A 21,502-nucleotide genomic window follows, 5' to 3' on the forward strand; every position below is an offset into this window, starting at 1 on the left:
ATTCCATGAATATAACGGTACTTTTTAAGAATTATGTTAACATAGGGCTAGGAGAGGTCTCAGAGAGGGACAACTAATGAAATACGTATTCTTAAACTGAAATTTCAGTCTTAATGAAAATATTTCCCACAAAACAAGTTTATCGAAGCACAGAATTATTGAATTTTTCTTCCAGAATAAGCACCCTCCAAAATTAACTTAATAAAATATTTTTTCCATAATTTAAAATAAAAATACAAACCAAGCAATAAACACCTTTCACCATTACTTGGTTTGTATCCTCCAAATGAACACTCTAGCTCATATTAGCACCCCTGCGACACTTGATGTGACCGACCGGCTTGACCATTTGGCCGGTCAACAGCCACCCAACCACCTGTGGCGACAGATTTTACACTCGTTGCTTCTTCACTGGCACTGAACACTGTGAGAACACGTCTAATGAATGAATGAATGAATGGTGTTTAACCACACACACACATACACATATACACACTTCAAGTGATTGCTGACACATGTGTACATATGTATGTTTGTAAGTAAAAGTAAATCGCTTGAGTCTCACGCCATCGCAGCGCAAAGATAAAAGATAGGAAAGCAAATGGAGCGCAACTGTTTATGTTCGCGCTACAAGCAGTCGTTAATGTCAAATTAATAGCTCACAAAGCAAGCAGTCACACTTAATCACATTCAAACAAATTATTTAGCTTATATTTTTAATAAATTTCACGTTCGTGAGCAGCTGTTCTTAGGTGTTATTAACCCACTTCGTGTGAAACCCACTTTCTTAAATCCTCCAAAGCTTGCATAATTGATGGTCAATAAATCGTAAATATGTGATTTTCTAAAAGAGTGGAGTTATCTAGCAATAAAATAATGTTATAAGACATGAAATTATATTATAAAAACGTAAACTGTTAAAATTGTTCTCTGTATCCTAACAATGAAATCTCGAGATCATGCCTCAAAGTAGAACTTTAAATGTTGAAGTTTGAAATTACTGATAGTGGTGCACTATATAAAGAACTTTTAAGTATTAGTACCAGAAGGACTTCTGGAATTAATATTTACGTTTCACTATATTACTACCGTTACATCAATCTTTTCGTAAACAATTCTCTAAACAGATCGGTGTACTTTTACTTATGGTTCGCATTGTAAATACTCCATGCAGTATGCAGAGAGCATCGACGAGATTACGATCTAAAATATTTCTCTTTACTCTGTAACAATCCGAGAAATCCACGCGATAAGCTCCCTGTTATACTCCCAATAAAGATCATGGAGATGCTCGGTAGTGAACTCTGTTCTGAGACGCTAAAATGCTTCAGAAATTTTAGCGAGGATTTTTCATCTGTATACTTTGTATATTTCTCTACATTCTAAAACGATTCTGATAAAAGTGCTGAGAATCTCAAATAGCCGTTTTTTTCTGAAGATACCTACCTATGTCTGGACGGCTTTGATATTAATACTTGGAAATAATATTACTAGCTCCAACGAAATGGAAGCTTTGATCATTAATTGCTTTAAAATTCTAGACATTAAGGGCTGCTTGTTTGCCATTAGAATACTTTTACTTTATCGAGGTAATCGTAGCTATATTAATCATGTTTTCTTTGAATGAGCTGAATGAATTGTGAATCACTAAATACTAATAATAGCATATTTGTTTAAATAGAAAAATTTTGTGTAGTTATGTAAATTTTTTCTCTTGAAGTCTTTCTCAAGTACTTCAGTATAGCGATGCTTTAGGAACTGATGTTTGTCTTGAGCTCTGAAATGGTTCAAAGATTGCGAATGGGTGTCTACTTGCATTATGGTGATCTAGATGGTCAGTTATATAATTTTTTGATGGCAGACATCTAGGGATTCACTGTTAAACCACTAAAACCGTAAAAAAATGTGTACCCATTTGCTGACAGACTTAAAGGAGGTCATTCCATGTGAGGGTCTGTTTTTGAGTGATTTTTTAGAATTTTTTTTCTACGTCCAGTAAGTGGATAGAACCCAATTTATTTTAACATATAACGAAAAAATTGGCTCGCAATCCCGCCACGATTCCGGCTGATTGTCTTATCGGAAATGAACAAAGTTAGCGGTAAGCTTAAATGAAGATACCATAAATGAGATACGATGGAGGAAAGTTTGAAAACATAGTTTTGAGGAAGTCGAGTTCAAAGTTTCCAGCTGCCAACTGAGCGCTTCGAGCTATTCCTTCTTCTAACTGCTGTAACTTTAAAACGACTTCGAATTTCTGAAAATCATTTTACCACCGTATTCTAGCTTGTTAAGGAAGCAAGTTATGATTAAAAAAAAAATTGGGCACAATTAACTAGCATCCGTTGATATCGACTTTCAATCATTTTTATACTCTCGCAACAAATGTTGCTAAAGAGAGTATTATAGTTTTGTTCACATAACGGTTGTTTGTAACACCCAAAACTAAACGAGTTAGATATAGGGTTATATATACCAAAGTGATCAGGGTGAAGAGTGGAGTTCAAATCCGAATGTCTGTCTGTCCGTCCGTCCGTCCGTCTGTGCAAGCTGTAACTTGAGTAAAAATTAAGATATCTTGATGAAACTTGGCACACTTATTTCTTGGCACCAGCTTTCGAAAATGAGCAAAATCGCATCATTGCCACGCCCACAAAATGGCGAAAACCGAAAACACATAAAGTGCCATAACTAAGCCATAAATAAAGCTATGGAAATAAAATTTGGTATGAAGGATCGCACTACGAAGGGCATATTTGGATGTAATTTTTGGGCGTGGCCCCGCCCCCTACTAAGTTTTTTGTACATATCTCGCAAACCAATAGAGCTATATATACCAAACTTTCTGCAGTCGTTTTTTTTAGCCACTTCCTAATACAGTCCAAAAATGAAAGAAATCGGATCATAACCACGCCCACCTCCCATACAAAAGTTAGGTTGAAAATTGCTTAAAGTGGGTTAACTCACTAAGGAAAAACGCCAGAAACACTAAATTTCACATAAGAAATGGCAGATAAAAGCTGCACTCAGATTTTTTTACAAAATGGAAAATGGGCGTGGCGTCGCTCACTTATGGGTCAAAAACCATATCTCAGGAACTACTCGACCGATTTCAATGAAACTTGGTTTGTAATAGTTTCCTTACATCCCTATAATGTGTTGTGAAAATAGGCCAAATCGCATCACAACCACGCCTACTTCCTATATACCAGAACTTTGAAGACTATCTGAATCGTTTACTTTACAATATATAAAGTAAGTACTAGTGAAGAAATCGATGCAGAACTTGCACAAATATTATGTTTATAGTGTGGCAGCCCCGTTCTAAAAATCGCCGAAATCGGACCATAGGTTTTTAAGGCCCCATATATCGAACACGAGGACCTCGGTGCTTCTAACCTAATATTATGGTTTCCAATTTTCAATGGACTTTATGCACTATATATGACGAATATGTGGGTCAAATTGTGAATTATATAATATAAATAAAGTTAAATAAATAAATTGCGAGTGTATAAAATGTTCGGTTACACCCGAACTTAGCCCTTCCTTACTTGTTTTTTTTTAATTTAACTGACTTGTGGTTTGAAAAAATGTATGGCTTTTCCTAATAGTAGTTTTTTAGTCAGGTCATCTTTTTAAAGTTATCGAGACCTCAAAATATTATCGAAAAGGCAAATGGTGTCAAAATCTTAAACTATCGACTATTTATACACATATGTAGTTATATATTCAACTATGCATTCATCTGTTTTAAGCGTTATTGTTGATATTATAATGAAAAATCGACTGTCATGCTCATCCAGGTGAACCATGTCGTATGAGCAACAAATACATGCAATACATTTTTGAATTGAAGTATATTGATTCTTCAGAAGATCTTAAAGATCTTAGCTTCAGACCCACTAAATGGAGTAATTATTCATATTTCTAAAAATAATATAATTTACTGCAATTTTTGATTCGTATGCCTTGTTGTTTGCTAAACAGCTATTGTTTTAAAGCTATTTATGCCCAAATAGCTAATTTTGTTAGAATACAATAGTAACTCGCTTAATATATTACACAGCTACTTTAGCGCAATTTATATATAATAACGATAATAGCAACTACACAACTAATGTCATACCAAGTCAACTCAACTTAAGATGAGAAAAAGGCAATTTACCTGATGACAGTGGCACCATATGGTGGAAAAAAGTGTTCATCCAAAATTTATGTACATGACAATTTCGCAGCTACACCAACACCAACAAAAACAACCATACACACACACAGCGGATAACAAACTCGACACACTGCCACGCCCCAGTAAATGGTTGAGTATATAGAAAGCACTAATATTGCAACTAAGACAAACTTTCTTTCGTTATGTGCGTGCCACATTATAGCATATATACGAACCGGCAACAACCGCCTGTTGCATGTACTGTAATATACACATAAGTATGTATGTGTGGCTATATAAAGTTGTTATAATTTCACTTTGTATTTTTATTTTTTGTTTTTGTTTTTGTTATTTTTTCACACAAAAACAACGCTAATGTTGCCACCCACTCCATATGCCATGCAACTGGTGTGCGCCGTTGCTTTTATTGCCACTGCAATTACATTATATACACCAAAGGAAGGAAGTTGTTGGAAAAGGAAGGCTACAAAATGTCGGCGGGAGAGTTTGAGTTTCGGTTTTAGACGAAATTGTGGAAAAAAAGAATTTTGCTGAGACACTTCCCACTCCTTCCACAACGCAGTCAGCAGGATATTGCCGCCAAATAGTGCACGAAATAGTAGAGGAACTATAAAAATGCAGAAGAACAGTAAATATATATAAATGTGTGTGTGAGTCTAGGAGTAGGAGTCAAGGAGTAAAGATAGGAAACTTGTTGCTGGTTAGCTGGAAGGTAGTCTCATTTTTCACAGTTTTACTATAGCAGTGTGAGTGCAACATCTTGGCGTTGAGTTGGTATGGTTTGTGGCGCAGCAATATTGGTTTGTTTAGTAGAAAAATAGAAAAAAAATAGTTGTTGGCTGTTTGTGTGTGTGCGTTCGAGCTTGTAGTGCCAGTAGGGTTTGGGTATCTTTATTTTTTTGTAGTTTTTGTTATTTTTTCGTGTTGCACAAAAAATGTTTTTATAATGCCACACACCAAACTGCCAACACTTTATTCGCTCTCTTTCTCTCTTTCTTTCTTACATACACTCTCTCTGGTGTGGGTACGCGCTAGCACATAGCGAAGTCTCACACCTTGCATTCGATATTTAGTGGTTCCTCTTCGCTGTAGTGCAACATTTACGCATATATTTCGTAATGTCTACAAGTTTTTGTAATTTTCTATGAAATATTTGCATTATTTTTTGTAAATATATTAAATTTGACTTTCAAGTCGACAAGAGATAAAGTGTGGGAACGAAAAGTGAACGAGAGATCGAGGAAAATTTATTGGAAAGCGCAAAAATTCAAATAACTCGAAATTATAGTAGGGAATATTGTTTGTTAAAAGTGAGGTTATGCCACAGAGCTTGCCAAGAATAAATATTTTGAGTCCAGTGCAGCAATAATTAACAAAAAGTCAGATTCATCAAGTTTTTTGCCGTCATTCGTGTGGCATGGAGTTAGCCACAACCACCTGCTGCTGTCACAGCTGTGCACCAAGTTTTTGTTATTGTTGTTATAGGTGATAAAACTTTTATATATATATTAAAGTGATATATAACGGCATATATATATATATATTTATATATATTATACATATTTTGGATTGTCTGCACAAATCTGCGCTTGCTATTGTTGTTGTTGTTGGTGACAGTTTGTAAGTCAATACCAACACCAAAACGGAAGGAACACCGGCACCAACAAGCAGTGCCATCGTCGTCGTCAACACCATCACCAACGTCGCCATCATTATTTGGCCACCGCATTGTGCATTGTCAACGCTAGGGGCACCAGTTGACTTGTGACTTGAGAGCAAACAATGCGTGTTTTTGTTTCGACGCTTTATGTACAAACCCTAGCATATATGCAGATATACATACCCATACTTAAATACATATATATAGCGCGCATATTTATCTACTTTTCTGTATTATTTCTTGCATTTTCTATTTATTTATTTTGCTATTCTAGCTACATTATTTTTTAATTTCTTTTATTTTTTTTTCATTAATTTTTTCTACACTTTGCGGTGCAGTGACACCGTCCAGCGAAAATAACGCAGAGCAACCAATTTATTTTGCACTGCAAACACACACCCACGGACCAATTATTTACCCCCACAAGTGTACATACTCCAAAGCATAGAGTCTCACAGCGGCCCAAAACAAAGCTGAGTCGAAAACACACACACACACACAGTGACAAAGTCTCCGGCGCACTTTTGCTAATTTATCCACAAATGTGGAAGAAAAGCCGCACAAAAAATTAGATTGCATATTTTTGTTACAAAAACTTGAAAACAGCATAGAAAATGGAAAAAAGGAAGACAGCGCAAGAATTTAATAAATGCGGCCACATGTAGAAATATGACATCATGCCACATGCCACATGCCGCATGCAAAATGGCCGCAATAGTCATAATTTGACATTAAAAAATTCATTTGCTGCTACAAATTGTTGATGCAACTTTGTGTTTGTGTGTGTGCGTGAAAAATCGCTTTGATCAACACTTGAAGCTAAAGTTTTAGAAAAAAAAATCACGTGATGATTTGTAGTATAACCCAACTCATACTGTCACTCGATAGAAGGGACTGTAGGAGTTTGGTGGGAATACTCACAGGTCACTGTCTGGTGGCAGCACATGCCTACAAAATGGGACTTACAGATCGAGATGACTGCAGGAGATGTCAAGAGCAAGGTGCAATAGAGACAATGAAGCATCTCCTGTGCACCTGCCCTGCATTGAAAAGGCAACGACTTTGCCACCTTGGGGGCCTCACAATATGAGAATCTGGAAGAGGTATCGAAAGTGAAGCGACAAAAACTTTTAAAATTCGCGTCAAGCGCGGGCATCCTAAAGGATGACTACTCCTCGTGGACAATGTGACGGCACTTCATCTGGTATCGCAAAGGACCAAAATGGTCTATGTGTGGCGTATTGGCCTACCCGTATAACCTAACCTAACCTTTGTAGTATATATTTCTGCTAAAAAATTTCGAACTTTAACCTTTTATAGAATCTGTCATATAATCTTCACCCCAAATTTTATTGAATTGAGAGGAACATGTAATTATTTCCCTTTTCTTAAAAAGGGCTTTTTCGAACTTCGAATCCAAATATAGCGATTTTGGAAGCTAACTTCAATTATTATTACTCAATTTCCTGGAAAAAATTTGTCGATTTCGCCGTATAGTGTAATAACAATTATTGATTTGCTGAACGATGAGATAATAAATCCGCTTCTTCGCAAAACATATGCTTACTTTCGTCTACTCAACGAGTATTATTAATGGATTTTTCCTTTACTTTCCTGCTATCGAATTCCGCCAAATCTTTAAAATGAAAACAAATGGTATTACAAGAATGAACCTTCAGCTCGATGGCAATCAATATGTATACATATATGTCAATATCTCTCTTCGAATTCCTAATACAGTATAATTTAATGAAATTGGAGGAAACATTCCATATTTGCAGAACAAAAGGTTTGACCTTGGTATGTTCAAATGAGAATTGTAAGTCTGTCGAATATAGTATAAAGAAGTATAAAAATAGACTCGGTGCCACAATCTCTTAACAGAAATAGAGTATCGAAATAGGTAGTATAGTAATATGTATCCGCTGTCCAAGCAAGAGTAGAGTTTTTAAAAGTCTAAGAAGGCAATAACTCAAATCTCAAAACAAAACTAATCAATTTACTGACTGTGAATAAGTCCTAAAGCAATAAACCGATCGAGCATATTTCTTTGAGAGTCTGCGGTTATCATTTAATTCTATCCTCTCAATATCAACACGACAATAATAATTTTTTACTTTCGGAAAAGAAATCTTCCGATCTGCTTAATACTTCTCCGTCCTTCTCTGCTTTAGTATTTTGTAAATCAATTTTCTATTGTCGTCAATGGTCAATGACTCGCAAGATATCAGCTGATGACATTGTTTAGAGTCTAATAGCCTTTTCACACAGCCAAATTAATTGATCAATCAAGTAAAATTTTGATTGAGAAACCAGTTTTTGCAATTCACACTGCCGGCTACTCGATAACCGATCTGCTGTTATTCATTTTTGTTTTGCTTTTCATAAGAAGTTGGTAAGTTTCATCAGATGATTGCTATTTTTAGCAGTGACAACTACTGTAGCTTTTCTTATCAAAAAATTCAGCCAATCGCAGACAGTGAACGTACGATATACGTTCTTGTCGCAGAGTTGCATTTCATTTTTAAGTCGATTAAAATTCAATTAATGTAGATTTTTATTTTGTATGTTAAATTAATCTTAATCAGCATTTTAATCGAGCAGAGGCCGGTTAATTGACCAATTAGCTCCTGTGTGAAAAGGCTATAAGTTTAAATTTATGGTCTAAATTATTGCAAATATAACAATACCAAGCGTATCTGCTAATGGCTTGTAAAAGAATAAGGAATCATCATCTGATTGGAAAAAGCATTAAAACGAAGTGACTGGAATATTATTAAGGACTTCACCAAGATTACTAAGGGAGCTACAGAAAGATTCTAGAAGTAGAAGATAGCCGAAATATCTAATATTAACAAAATATTTTAGCTGCCCCCCTTTTGCTGTTTACTGTTCTATTTGGGTGTTCTGTTTTCAAGAAAAAAAATCAACATTTGGAAATAAAGTTGTTCGGTTGAATACAAGAGAGTACCTCACATAACTACTTGTTATTCCATCTCTATATGATATCCTATGCTATTCGCCTGTTTGTTTCGCCACTCTCTAAACTCTACAACGATGTTCTACTGAGTGTAAAAAATGTTTTTTTTTTTTATATTTCCTTTTCTGTTTAATATAGCTTTTCTAGGCCCATTTTATGTGCACCCGCGCAACACTGCCGCGTGGCCTAGTCTCAGTATATTTTTTCAGCGTGTTAATATGCGCAGGCATAGACACACACACGCATTGTATATATATCATACATGTTTGTTTATGTAACGTTATCGGAATTTGTTGACCAAATGCATTTAGTGTCAACTAACGAAATTTCCACTTTGTTTGCTTTTACAATTGGTTATTAGCACATTCGTGTGCAGTCATGTGTGTGTGTGGGTGTGTGTAATGCCTTGCATGTAGATTTTAGTGCATTTTTTAGTTTTATGCAACAAATTCAATTAGAACTGTTTGTTTTGACAAAAGGCCAAAACAAAGCAAATGCAGAGCAAGTCAAATAAACCCAGTTAAAAAACATGGCGTTGCGAGGTGAAAAATTCCGTGTTTTGCCATTTTGTATGTTTGTGCGCCTGTGTTGCGGCCGAAGGTCTAATAATTCTACGAAATTCGATTATGGGAAAACCAATATTTCGCTTTGATTTAATTGCGCTGGCATTTGTCATTTGGTTTGCTTGTTTTATAAACAATGCATCAATGCATTATAGCGTTTGTGTGTGCGTTATAGGGTGCTGTAATTGGTATGAGTAAAAACAGAAAAAAATTACTAGAAATACTTTACATGCAACTTAATTTGATTTCGTGCAACACAGACGGTGATATTTGCCAAATTGATGATATCTCTTTTAATTACTCAAACTATTTATTTATTTATAATTAATAAATTCAATATTTTTGTCGCGTAAGCAAAAGGAAGAAAGAAAGACTACGCAGTGCAATATTTATTAAATTACATTTGTATGTATGTATCTATGTATGTGTGACTATATCCAAATCAACATTTTATTGCTTTTTAAGTTTGCATGAAAATTCGCTTTCGACGTCCGAACAAAGAAGTGCAGTGTTGACTCATGCCAACCAGGCAAACTTACAGACGCTAATGCATATTCATACGCTTGCTACGCATACTTATGCAATCGGTGGAGAAATAGAAAACAACAAGTGCGATATTAAAACGTTTCACGTCTTTATTGCGACTCGCTCATCACATGGACGGACTATGAAGCGATCGTCGCATGAAACTTTGGGGCTAAGCTGACTCATGCAGCTCTAGTTTACATTTTGTAAGCTACTAGCTTAGTCATACATATCTGAAATTATACATAAAAGTCCAAACATATATATACTAGATTGCTTCTCTTCTCATTTGTAGTTTTTGTCTTGGAAGATCTATCAGATTTAAGCCTGATAATGAATGCGTCTTTTGAAAAGCACTGAATACAAAGTTAATCGGAAAAGTACTAACGTTAGCAAAGCTTTATACGTATGAGCTTTCACGATAAAGACTTAATCTTACAAATTATTTGGTTTAAAAGATTTCAAAAGCACTTTTTATCTAAATTATCGGGAAACTCCTTTCCTCCTCCTCAAACGGTTAAAATTATTTATATTTAATAACCATATAAACGATTGTTGTGGTCACTACAACTTGAAATACAATGTAATACAGAGGAATATTCGAACCAGATTATGACTTTCTTAGAATTGGATAAAACGATAAATTCAAAGAATAAAATTGTATATACAAATAAAATTTAGAGCTAATTATTCGCGTTAATCGCTAAAGTAGCGGCAATTTCTACATTGGCTTTATATTATATAACGTTTTAAAAAACCTAACTTTGTGTAACCAATATTTTTTTGCCTACTACAACAACATTGTATTGCACACGTGTTCATATGTATGTATGTATGTGGCTGCTCATGTAACCACACTAGTAACAACAACATTGTCAAGTTGAGTTTGCCGTTTCAACGTGTGCAACTTCATGTTGCACAAGTTATGTTTGCCGGTAGCACTTTAACTGACACTCACATTACAGTATTACAAACACTTCATTCGACTACAGCTACTCCATTCATCCCGACAATAGTAGTTAATCCTTTTACTCAAATGCCTGCTGGCTGGCTGTGAAACGAGGTGTTGAAATACGTAAAATTTAGCAGTCAGCTACAATGTCATGTGGTTAAATCCAGCTACTAATGTGTTTGTGGGTTTATACACATACATATATGATTATATTTCAAATGTTCAATAGCTTAGGTTTAAATATTTATTGGACGAAGACCATATCTTAGCAACTAGTCGGCCAATTTCAATTTAGATTCATAACAATTTCTTGACATCCCATTAGCATATTTTGAAAACTTACGAAATTGGTTCACTACCACAATTACTACAATTTTGAAACCCCTCCTAATCGTTTACTTTACAATATATTAGGTTGGCCTTTTTGTCTTTTGAATTTCGCGGCTATGCATCTTTTTTTTAAAGTTTTCCTTCGTTAAAGGCAAATACGCTAGAGAAACGTTCCGTGAGTTTAATGGTGTTTAGGAGGATGGTCCTCTATCACTTCGAACTGCGGAGGAATGGTTTCGATGATTCAGAGCGGGTGAAAAGGACGTCATGGATAAGCCAGCCGGTGGCCAGACCTTAGACGACGAATACCGATAACATCATGGAAAACATCGAGTTAGACCGGCATGTGGCATCTCTTGACATCGCCCAGGAGATGGGAATTGGTCACCAAACCATTTTAAACCATCTGCAGAAGGCTGGATATACAAAAAAGCTTGATGTTTGGGTACCGCATGATTTGACGCAAAAAACCTTCTGGACCGAATCAACGCCTGCGTTATACTGCTGAAACGGAACGAACTCGATCCATTTTTGAAGCGGATGGTGACTTGCGACGAAAAATGGATCCCATACGACAATATCAAGCGAAAACGGTCATTGTCGAAGGCCGATGAATCGTCCCAAACAGCCGCCGGGATTGACGGCCAGGAAGGTTGCTATTTGAAGGGAATCATCCACAATGAGTCTCCCATATGGCCAACAGAAATGGAGTGTTCCACCAGGACAACGTCAGACCACACAGTTCGTTGATGACTCGTCAGAAGCTACGGAAGCTCAGATGGGAGGTTGGTTTATCGCATCCACCATATAGCACGAACATGACGCCAAGTGATTACCTGTTCATGTCCATGGCGCACGCCCTTGGTGGTTTAAAGTTGAACTCAAAAGAGACTTGTGAAAAGTGTCTGTCCGAGCTCTTCGCCAATGAGGAGGGGGGCTTCTACTGGGTGGGTATTATGAAGTGCCATCAATATAGAAACAAATTATCGAACGAAACGGCGCATATTTGAACTAAATCCGATCACTGAATCACTTTTTATAAAGCATGAAATAAAGAGCAAAAAAGCGGAAGATACCAAACGAGAGGGCCTCAGTGCTTGAAACCAATTTCTTACTGAAAAAATAGCGAATCTCTTATATATTTATTATAAATATATATTATAAATTCGGAAGGGATATATTCTTACTAATAGTGTGCCTCTGTGCCAAAAATGGACAAAATCCGTTTTATATATTATATATACGGCTTTTCAAACTTCCGGTGGGCTTAATACCGTGTATAAGGGTTAATATGTGGCTATTTTCCAAGTGTTCTATAAAATTTTCGATGAAGTGAAGTGAAGACAATAATTTTTACTACTACTTATTAAATATATTTATAAATACTAAAGCTATACACAAACCTTAGCGAAAGAGGCTCATATAATAAGACGAAGGTACCGATTTACATTCGACATATATTGAATGTCTCTAACATAAGAGAAATTGTATAAAGTTCTCGAATCTTTGTATAAATAGGAAGTTGTGGTATCAAATGAGAATGGGATCCTTTTTGTTGTGGTTGCAACCACAAAATCTTCCCCAAGTAGTGCCGGATTACTTTTGGCGAGGTGTCATTCGTAAAATCCGAACCCTGCACGTTTACGTAGTGTGAGTAGAGAAATCGTGTGTGAACTTCGTTTACTTACAAACAAAACCTCTTCCAATCGCGATCTCACAAACTTCTCATATTTCATATAATTAATTAGTTAAAAAAAGGAATTTAAGTAAACTCGTGATTTTCTTTTAATCAAACTTTGAAGGGTGAGGCTGAGCTTTTATTGCAGTGAGTATATTAATATGGAGAAATAATGTTCCTGAATTATTTGTAAGCGTAATTATACAATGGAAGTTTCGAATACATTTATTTTCGTCAAATGTACTTTCTCAGATTCTCATTTGAGGGGTGGTGTTATGAAGCCATTTGTTTTTCAAAATAGCTAAAATTACTCCTTCTCGCTCTCTCCGCTATTTGCTTTAAAAGCTTTTTATACTCTCGCAACAAAAGTTGCTAAAGAGAGTATTATAGTTTTGTTCACATAACGGTTGTTTGTAACACCTAAAACTTAAAGAGTTAGATATAGAGTCATATATACCAAAGTGATCAGGGTGACGAGTAGATTTGAAATCCGGATGTCTCTCCGTCTGTCCGTCTGTGCAAGCTGTAACTTGAGTAAAAATTAAGATATCTTGACGAAACGTGGCACAAATATTCCTTGGCACCATAAGAACATCAAGTTCGAAAATGGGCAGAATCGAACCATTGCCACGCCCACAAAATGGCGAAAACCAAAAACACATAAAGTGTCATAACTAAGCCATAAATGAAGATATAAATGTAAAATTTGGAACAAAGGATCGCACTAGGAAGGGGCATATTTGGATGTAATTTTTGGGGAAGTGGGCGTAGCCCCGCCCCCAAATCGGTTATTTGTATTTAACTCGCAAACTAATAAAGCTATATAAACCAAACTTTCTGCAGTCGGTTCTCATACATACCCCACCACACACCATAAAAATAGTTGAAATCGGATAATAACCACGCCCACCTCCCATACAAAGGTTAGGTTGAAAATTACTAAAAGTGGGTTAACTCACTAACGAAAAACGTCAGAAACACTAAATTTTGCAGAAGAAATAGCAGAAGGGAGCTGTACTCAGATTTTTTACAAAATGGAAAATGGGCGTGGCATCGCCCACTTATGGGTCAAAACCCATATCTCAGGAACTATTCGACCAATTGAATGAAATTCGGTATATAATATTTTCTTGACACCCTGATAACACGGACAAAAAATGGGTGAAATCAGTTCACAACCACTACTACTTTCCTTATAACTCAATTTTGAAATCCATCTTATTGCTTCACTTACAATGTAAATGTGCATATCATCTCTGGCTTTACTTGTGAAAAAATTGTCGAAAACGGACCATAACTTTTCAAGGCCCCAGATATCGAACGCTGAGTTCAGTGCCTACGGATAAATTTTAACCGAAAATATGGGTAAATCTCTCAGATAATTTAATGTAATTCAGAGGAAGTTGTTTTCTTCTAATAGTGTGTCTCTTTTCCAAAAATTATTAAAATCGGGTCATAACATTTCCATATACCTCATTGTAGGTTTTTCAAAAGTATCTTCTCCTAGCTCCCATATACCTAATTATAGGTTTTTCAAAAATACGGTGAGCTTTATTCCGCATATATGTATTGGTTAAATTTCTTCAATAAATTGCGAGAGTATAAAATGTTCGGTTGCACCGGAACTTAGCCTTTCCTTACTTGTTAAGTTGAGATTTAGTCCAATTGGGATCAGATACAGATATCTATGAAGCTTTTATAGGCAGGCTTAAAAGCTTAAAAGCTCCACAAATATTAATTCTGAAATTATTTTTAAATAAAGTACAGTAGAACTTCCATAACTCGAACGTCTATAACTCAAACCCTTGAATTGCCAATAAAAGTCAAATTTCATACAAATTACTTTCTGTAACTCGGAAGTCTCTCTAACTCGAAGGTTTTTTTGTGGATTATTGTAATTAGAATTAGGGAAGTTTAACTGTAATAATAATTATATAATATAATAAATTGTATATTTGAGACTTACCAAAAAACTGAGGTGAATTATCTCAAGTCGACAATATATGGAATTCTATAGTTTGAGTTGAGTTTTGAGTTTTCTCAATTTTAGTTTTAACTGTTTTAAGGAAAATAAGTATTAAACATATTGTCGTTGCTGTTGTTACACACGCGGAAATGTTTAATTGGTTTTCACTACATTTAAATGCTTTTAAGATCACTTCGAATTCACAATTTCACAATGCTGCCACCGGCGGTCGGTTGACCTTCGAATGGTCGCGGCGGAACAGTATTTTGCAGTAAATAAAACAAAAAAGAAACGGTACTTCACATGTGCAAACGAGTGTGTTTCATTTTAACGCCGCAAACAGGATGTGTATCTGCGGGAACGAGGTGTTTTTGCTGATTTAAGGCAACTGAAATCGGCGTTCACGGCGACACACGCACAGAATCTTCGGATGTTCTCACATAAATTTTTACAAAAATGTCAACTGTTTCATGCATTAAAATTCCTGACGATTCACATGCTGTATGTGTTTGTTGTTGTTTTTTGTATTTTATTTACGTGAAAAATGTCAAATAATACGCGCGGTCTGATGCCGCTACTGCTGTGCTGTTGCAAGTAGCTTGCCGGGAGCCGAGCTGTAAGAAAGAAGAAATGAGGAAATTGTCAGGTTTCATAAGCACAAAAATGCGTTGGCTTCAATGTATGTGTATGTGTGTGTGTGTGTGTGCGGATAAATGTGGAATAAAAAGTGGAAATTTTCCAACTGTTTAGTTGACAATAGCGATAGCAACAACAACAACAACAAATAACGCTGACAATGACAACGAACATGAGTAGCAGCCAGCAACAAGGACACTGTCACGACAATCCGTCAGCTTGTCTATCATCGGTGTATGCAGTTAGTCGGTCGCTCGGTCGCTCGGTTGGTCGGTTGGTTGGTTCGGTTGGTCGCGCGGCCGGCGAAGAGGTGAATCATTTGCGCAGCAGATCGTAGATGAAAACTTTTCGAAACTATTTGCTATATTATTGCATTAATTCGAAAAACAAAAACAACTAACAACAACAACACTAAAAATGTCTTAAAAAGTCTCCAACTCGCAGACAAAGAAATTCGCCGTTACAGCAGTCGTCAGTGTCAGTGTCGCTGTGTCGCTGTCAGTTTGACTTTTCACTGGAATTAATAGAAAATGCATTTTTCATGCTGTCACTTTAATAAATTACGAAGCGAGTGAGTGAAATATTAACATAATTAAAATCAAAGAATACAACAAATCATACGCGTGCACACACACAAACCAACACACTCACACCTGCTCATATGGACGTTTAGCGAGCTTTTATCTGTGGAGCTCGAAAAGTCTCGACTCTCGTCGTTGACGCTGCCGCTGTCGACGTCTCGCGATAAGCCTCACAACTAATAGTTTCTTAATTTTTTTGCGTATTAATATTGAATTAATTAAATGTCTGTCACATAAAAGCAATAAACAAGAATGAAACAATCGAAATAATCGCATGACAAATGCCATATGTACAGTTATACCGTTGCTTACTTACATTGACGTGTCAAAATCTAGCAGCTGCAATTATTCTTCTTTCGATTCTTTACGACTTTTGAGATGTTGGCTTGAAATTATATTCGACCATTGCTTGACCCTAGAGACATCTATTGGAAAACGGCGGAACCAAAGTTGTAGACCTAATACATACTTAGATTACAGAGCAGATTCAGGAAAGTTTTGGTTAAAAAAAAAATAATTTAATAATACAATTTTATAAAAATAATTTTTACTAGTAAAGATTTTCTTCTTAATTATGAATTGCAGAAGCAATAAATATACTATATAATGATTTTGTGATCATTTCATTTGACACTGAATATTTAAATATGCTTACTAGATTGGTCTCAACATGTTCGTGACATTTCTGAGGTATTAACCCTTAAGTCTAATCAAGCAGAACCTGTCTTAAAGAAGGCTGACAGAAAGACCAACTCCGAAAAAAAGTATTGTGTCTAAAAAAAAACTGCCGTTACTACATTCTAATAGTCTATGTAATTTCTAGAAATCGATCCCAATTACGAAGCTAAGTATAATAGAGGTCAAAGTTCAAAATTTTTAAAATATGACTATTTATCCAATATCAAGCGTACAATATACATATGGCAAAATCTGCTCTATTCATATACACACATATATTGCGTGATATGCTGTAATTATTACCAAAAAAAAAAACCTCAAACCTCGCATAATACCACATTTTCGAGTTAAGGGGCTACACCAGTGTAACCCATGAAAAATTAGGCGATTTTCGTGGATTTTTTTTAAGAAAGTACTCGATCGAAAGTTACAAAGTTTTTGGACATAATAAGGTAGCTGAAAATAGCTATATTTTAAAATAAAAATATTGAAAAATAACCGAGTTATGTGCTGTCTTGGAAGGTATTAAGGGAGGGGTCTGGGTTTTCACTTTCGAAAAATCGATTTTTTTGTTTTATATTATTGTTTAACATTTCAAGAATATGTCCTCAAAATTTTAATCCGATCTAAGCAATATTCTTGAAGTTATTGTTTAATTAGTTTCGGGGCTTTTAACGCTCTAACTCTTAACAGCTACGGGCGGTTGGGATTGCAGTGCAGCTTTAAACACGTTTTTCTCAAAACTAATTTTTTGAAGTCCGTGTTCACTGCCATTTGAAAACTACTCGACCGATTCATTTCAAACTTGGTACTCATTTTCTTCGCATAACGTTTAGTAAATTTTTTTTTGTAACATTAAGGGTGTTTCCCAACCTGAAAATAGCGGAAATTTTAGTCAAAAATAACGGTTCACACTTTAGATGGCCGCCAAAAATTTTAAAATAAAAAAAATAATAATCAGAGAACGTTGGGGGGGGGAAGATTTGTTCAAAATTTAACTAAATTAAAAATTAACTTTAAATTTGTATGGTTTTTCATTTTCGGATAATTTCCGGCCGAGTTAAAGTGAACACCGCAGATTGTTTTTGTTTTTTTTTTCAAGACGTCCTATTTTTGCATGAAAAATTTACAGAACACTATGCTCAATAATGTATAGAAGGTTTGAATAAAATTGCTTAATCGATATCATAAAAATCACAAAAAAGTGTTTTTTTGGCTGAAACCCAGACCCCTCCCTTAAAAAACGAAGCTTCCCAATTGCTGACATGATTCCGGCTCAATTAGTAGCTGAAACAAAACAATTTAAAAATGTTATTAAATTTAAAGAAATTACCTATACAATGACCTACGATTTTTGAAAAATATTAGAAATAACAAAATGGCATAGTTAAAAAAAAATTTGGTTTTTTTGAGTAAAAAAATGGTCTTTTTTTAATGGCAAATTGACAATTTTCAGCCAGTCAAAGAGATCGTAGGTCATTGTATAGTAAATATATTCAAGAACATTCAGTTTCAATTGAAAATCCATCGGCCAATTTCTCGTAGAGTTATGATGTCAGCAATTTTGAAAAATGTCGTTTCGAGAAAATCGCGTTTGAAGTTTCGACTATAGCGGCTTAACTATACCTGCGAGCGGTCGGTCTCTAGAACGCTACCATTCAAAAAGAATTCAAGATACGTCCTTACCACTTTCACAGGATATTTTTGAAAGCATAAACTAGCTAATAAGCAAAAAACAAAAAAATCGATTTTTCGAAAGTGTCACACTGGTATAACCCCTTAAGTTAGAAATACATACATTTCTTTCTAAATCTACAAAACACAAAATTGCAATTTCAATAAATAATTTAAACATAGTTTGAATAACGGAACTATTTAAATAACTTGAAGACAATAAAAAGTGAATTTATAGGGTTGCCATCTGTTTTGCATTTTTTGCAATTTTTTTTTAAATGTTACAATAAAATTTTAAAGTTATACAATAAAGCTCAAAACAACTTGAGCCGAAATATAAATTATAACAGGGTTACCACGTTTGCTTAAATAAAAGTATTAAATATTAAGTATTACTTGTATAATTTAACTTTTACTACTGCTGCCAATTAGTTCTTAGGCATTCTTAAACTTACATACACATTGCTTGTGAAACAAAAATATGAAATTCTTCTAAGCTGTTAGTTGCTTTAAATGACAGTAATGCACTAATTAACCTCTCACATACATTAGCGATAAGAAAGGTTATCTGCCGTTTCGGTGACGTCAACCCATCGTTAAATATTATTTATAATCTCAATATGATTGTATTAGCAAGAGTTTAGTGACTATACTTTCTGATAGTTAGTACCTAAGTTAATCAATTGTTAAACTGTTTCTTTATTGGATTTAAAATTTAGAAACTTTCTGTTTAATAGTCGCTTGAAGTATTAGTAGCGATTATTTTCATAAGAGACTGTATAATATATTAGGTCTACAACTTTGCATTTTTTGTAAATTTAAGGCTTTTTCACTTAGGACAGCCTCACCGTACGTATCCGAAAGCATTCTATGAGCCTCAGCCGCACTTTTCTTGGAATTAAAAAAGAAAGGCAAAATTTCCCGCAAATGTCGAGAATTCGGCTCAAAAAGTGACATTTTCAGTTGAGAATAAGTTTGGGATGCAAACAGATCTCTACAAATATTTTGTTGGATTAATGTTGACACAAATGTCCAAGATCGATATAAAACGATTTATTCGATTTAATCGACCAGTGCTTGACCCTAGAGACATTTCCGCAAATGTCGAGAATTCGGCTCAAAAAGTGACATTTTCAGTTTGAAGAATAAGTTTGGGATGCAAACAGATCTCTACAAATATTTTTTTGGATTAATGGTGACATAAATGTCCAAGATCGATATAAAGCGATTTATTCGATTTAATCGACCAGTGCTTGACCCTAGAGACATTTCCGCAAATGTCGAGAATTCGGCTCAAAAAGTGACATTTTCAGTTTTGAGAATAAGTTTGGGATGCAAACAGATCTCTACAAATTTTTTTTTGGGTTAATGTTGAGACACAATTGTCCAAGATCGATATAGAAAAAATCGATTTAATCGACCAGTGCTTGACTCTAGAGACATCTATAAACGAGATGTTTTACACATTGGAAACGTAAACTTAAAGTAACTTAAATTTACTTGGATAATTTACTTGTTCACAATTCATTAAGTCAAGCTTCACTACTAAAAATCATAATGAGTATGGTACGTAGATATCATCTCATCTAATCACTATGAAATATTGATTTAAGAGATATTCCAACTTCATATTTTGGACAAAATGATATTAATATTTTATCCAATATTGACTAAATCGATCACAACGGCACCTATAATAAAGTTTGGGCCTGGTAGTATAATATATTGCTATGGATGAAATATGAACTTGGACAAACTGTGCAGAGAAAAGCCCACAGAATTAAGTTGATATCAATTATGGATAAGTGATTTGCGCTCTCTGAACATATCCTAAGCATGACTTGAAATAATCTCATACTCTGTAAAATCAATTTACAGATGTTTTATTGAACTAAGATAAGATGCCTTTTAGATTAATAAGAATTTTCAATTTTCGAAAGGCATATCCTTATAAAGATCAAGCTATGCTGGCTAAAATATTTATTATTTATTTTAATGATATTATATTAAAAAAGAGATAATTAAGACTTATTTTACACATGACTTCAACATACTGGCTGTATACAATTGTAAAACAATTGAGTAAAAAGAAAGAAAAAGAAATCGAAAAATTAAAAAAAATACGAAATATATATAACAACAACAGCAAACAAATTGCTTGCAACACAGCACAGTGGCAGCGTATGTAAGCAATTAGCAAAAGAAGTCAAAAATGAATTTCAACAACCTGACCTAACCCAAACTTAAGTGATTTAAGTAAGTCTGGCGAAGGCATTAACCCTATAACTTAAGCATATCCCAAGCCGGAACTGATATGTCAGCCTTTGTTTTCTGTTATTTAATATTTTCGCACAAGCATATGTACATGGCAGGGGAGTGCACCAGCACAACACACACAGACACACACGGACACATATATGTAAATGAGTGAATTGTCCAACTGCACCACCAGGAGAAAGACAAAACAAAACCAAAATTAAAACGACAAAAAACTGAAATTAAAACAAAGCGAAAAGAAAAATTCAAAAAAGGCAATTGACAAGAATACACGAACAACTAGAGAACATGGCGCAGCAGTGGCATTCATATGGCTTCGCGCAATGCGAAGTGGAGGTATGGAGGAATAAGGAAAAAAATATATTTAGGGACTAGAGACTTGCAATGGTGTCTATGTTAATGACTGATGCGATTTACATTTTTACATTTTTGATGATGTTAATTTTTTTATTGAAAAAAATATTTTACTGAAAAAAAATATATTTTTTTTTTGAAAAAAAAACTTTTAAAAAAATATTTTCTTCAAATTTTTTGTCTGGATTAAAATTCTGAACTACTTTAACTAAATTAGAAAACTCCAAAAAATTAAAAAAAAACTATTTATTTTTAATTTATTTTTTATAAAAAAAAATATTTTTTTTTCAAATTTTTCAAACAAATTTTTTTTCAGTTTTTTTCAAAAAAAAAAAATATTTTTTTCAGTAAAATATTAAAAAAAATTTTCAGTAAAATATTTAAAAATATTTTTTTCAGTAAAATATTAAAAAATATTTTTTTTTCAGTAAAATGTTAAAAAATTTTTTTTTTTAAGTT

At 34.5% G+C, this 21,502-nt stretch overlaps 2 protein-coding genes across 10 annotated transcripts in view; one reads left to right on the plus strand and one right to left on the minus strand.

Moving 5' to 3' along the window:
- LOC105218430 (tRNA:m(4)X modification enzyme TRM13 homolog) overlaps window positions 1-21,502 on the plus strand; it is a 793,174-nt gene that overhangs the window by 216,379 nt on the left and 555,293 nt on the right. The gene's annotated exons all lie outside the window — the stretch shown is intronic.
- LOC105215468 (myb-like protein A) overlaps window positions 1-21,502 on the minus strand; it is a 236,552-nt gene that overhangs the window by 207,477 nt on the left and 7,573 nt on the right. For 6 of the 7 annotated variants that reach the window (XM_054225263.1, XM_054225265.1, XM_054225268.1 and 3 more), the window contains exon 2: window positions 14,844-15,457. The gene's annotated coding sequence lies outside the window, so the exon portion shown is untranslated. Of the gene's footprint in view, window positions 1-14,843; window positions 15,458-16,376; window positions 17,737-21,502 lie in introns of those variants that run through there. The other variant, XM_054225264.1, reaches the window with a different exon arrangement.

The sequence above is a fragment of the Zeugodacus cucurbitae genome, chromosome 2 (assembly GCF_028554725.1).
Source record: "Zeugodacus cucurbitae isolate PBARC_wt_2022May chromosome 2, idZeuCucr1.2, whole genome shotgun sequence".
In the NCBI taxonomy this organism is placed as follows: Eukaryota; Metazoa; Arthropoda; class Insecta; order Diptera; family Tephritidae; genus Zeugodacus; species Zeugodacus cucurbitae.